We start from the raw sequence: 2,609 nt of genomic DNA, 5'->3' as shown, positions 1-2,609 counted from the left end.
TGCCTCCGTCGCCTCCGCGGAGCAAAGTGGCGGCCTGCCGGCGCTCCGGGTCACTCCAGCTCCCCGCCCAGGGGCTGCGGCTAGAAGGGGCGCGGCGGCGCTCAGCCCACGCGCGGCGCTCCCCATTGGCGGAAGGCGCGGCGCCCAGGCCCCGAGCGCCTGTCCGGCCCCGGGCGAGCGGGTGGGCGGCCGCCCGTCGCCTCGCCTGCCCGCTTGCAAGCCAGCCCCGAGCCGATGCGCCTCCCGCGCGCCTGCCGAGGGGCCCGTCTGCGCCCAGTCACGTCGGCGCAAGCCCCGTGGACGCGGCGGGCTCAGCCTCTCGGGCCCGGAGCTCGGGGGCGAGCGAGCCCCGCACGGCGCTCCTCTGCGGCTGGCTGGCTGGTTCCCCGCTCGCCCGGGACCCCCCTGGGGCGGGAAAGGCCCGTCGCCGGAGCGGAGGGAGCGCCCCGGGCTTGTGCCTGCCGCGGCATCCCCCGCGCGGAGCTGCGCCGCCCCGAGCGCCGGCGGGCTGGGTCGCAGGGCGGGCCGGTGTCGCAACGAGGCCCGCCCACTCGCGCCGCGCGCCGGGATCGGGGCCGGGAGAGGAGCGCCTGGCGGAGGGAGGCTTGTGCTGGCCTCCTTCTCCTTCCGAGGCGGCCGTCGGGCAGGTGCGACGAGGCAGGAACAGACATGCCGGCCGGCTGCTCCTTCTGCAGCCCGCCCCAGGAGGGGCAGCCGTTTCGCACAGCGAGGCAGAAGCCCACGCAGCCGCGGCCCAACAGGTTCGGTAGTATCTGTCATCACTCACCCGAGGAGGTGGCACCGCGGGGCGGGGGGAGCGGGAGAAGGGAGCCGCGCTTCTTCGCGGGCAGGAGTTTCACCTCTCTCTGCAAAGGCCACGAACGTGACTTGCTGCCCGCGCAGGGGAAAGCCTGCGGCAGCCGAAGGGGCCACCTTCGATTGCACCCCTAGGCCAAGTAAGGGTGGCACCCTGGCATGGTTGGGTGCATGAATGGACTGGGTACTGCTGGCTGGGTGCTCGGAGAGTGGCAGGATGCTCGGATACGAACAGAGCTGTGTGTGTAAAGTGCTGTCGAGTCACAGCCCACGGAGGGTGGCCCCACAGGGTTCTCACGCCAAGAGCTGAAAGTGGTGGTTTGCTATCGCCTGCATCTGCAAAGCTGCCCTCGACGTCCTTCTTGGTGGTCTCCCATCCAAGCACTGATCAGGGCTGACCCCTGCTTGGCTTCTGAAAGCTGATGCGGTTAAGTTAGCCTGGGCCGTGCAGGTCAGGGTGTGAGCAGGCCTGCCTGTGATTTAGGTATTGCCCGCCCCGTGGGGGATCCCTAACCACTTCCATCCTTGCTCTCCCCCTCCTCCATCCTATCCCAACCACCCCCTTCAGGTAAGTTGGCTTGAGAGAGAGAGGGGCGGCCACGGGTCACCGAGCCAAGCACCTTGAGCAGAGTCAGGCGTTGATGGGACCTGCACCTCCCACAGCCAGGCCTGATACTCTCCCCGCTACCGTGTGCTGCCGCAGCCCTTCTGCGGACTCCTCCCACCAGATGGTGAGATGAGAATATTTTGTTTCCCTTTATGGTTAGGTAAGATTGCGATGTGCCTGGAGGGGGAAGTGTCCTGTCTCTTTAGTAGCAACTTAAAAGAGATGTTCTTGAACAGGTGATGTTTAGCTGCACGCCAGGAAAAGCTTCAGCTACCCATTTCAACATATTCAGTCGCTATTACAGAGGCAGGACATTTTTTCCCAGGAGTGTCACATTCCTGAGCCAACGTGATTGACACCCCCACCCCCACCCCCACCCCCAAGGCTGGAGGAGTTGGGGAGTATCCCCGACAACCAAGATTATCAAGATTTTGCCACATGTTTCAGCTACCACTCGCCCCTAGATATCCAACTCTGGCCCTCTCCTTCCTGCTCTGTCTACATAGGTGAGATCCATTTTACTGATAGATGGAATGACCAGGACAGAATTACAGCACAGGTGAGGAGGTAAATAATTCCCCAAATCAAAAAGTGGGGGGACCAGGACTGCTAGCTGCCACTGCCTTGGTCCTGATGCAACTGTAGACCGTTAAGGCAAATTCTGTAGAAACTGAGCCCTGCTTATTTTGTGTATATCCCATGCACACTTGCACAGTACTACACTATCTTATGGCTACAGGTTAGAACTAGTGAGTTTAAATAGGAGAACCAAAGAGCTTCCGATTAAATTTACAGAAGCTAACCAAATTCACCATCAATTGACACAGGAAAATGACAAGACTGCGCCTCTAATTCAAGCACTGAACTGGAAGAGGGAGGAAGTAGTTCAGTGCAAGTTCGGTAACGCAGAAAGCAGGCCGGAGGAACCGAAAGTCCTAACCTAATAATTAAGCAGCAAACTACAATAGAAGCCTATAAATTTAACCAAACAAAGCTAGCAAACGAGAGATGCAGATCTCTGAGCTAAGAGAGGGGGGAAACAAGGGTTTAAACAAGCTAAGACTCACTACTATGGGACCGACAGCAACAACAACAAAAGGAAGCAGCCCTCAGCAAAAAAAGGGAGGTGGGTGGGAGAAGCAGTATAGACAAACAGCATGGCTTCACGCCTTGTTTTCTTAACACC

This window comes from Eublepharis macularius, chromosome 6 (genome assembly GCF_028583425.1).
Source record: "Eublepharis macularius isolate TG4126 chromosome 6, MPM_Emac_v1.0, whole genome shotgun sequence".
NCBI classification, from domain to species: Eukaryota; Metazoa; Chordata; class Lepidosauria; order Squamata; family Eublepharidae; genus Eublepharis; species Eublepharis macularius.
Note: the sequence above shows the minus strand (reverse complement) of the source record.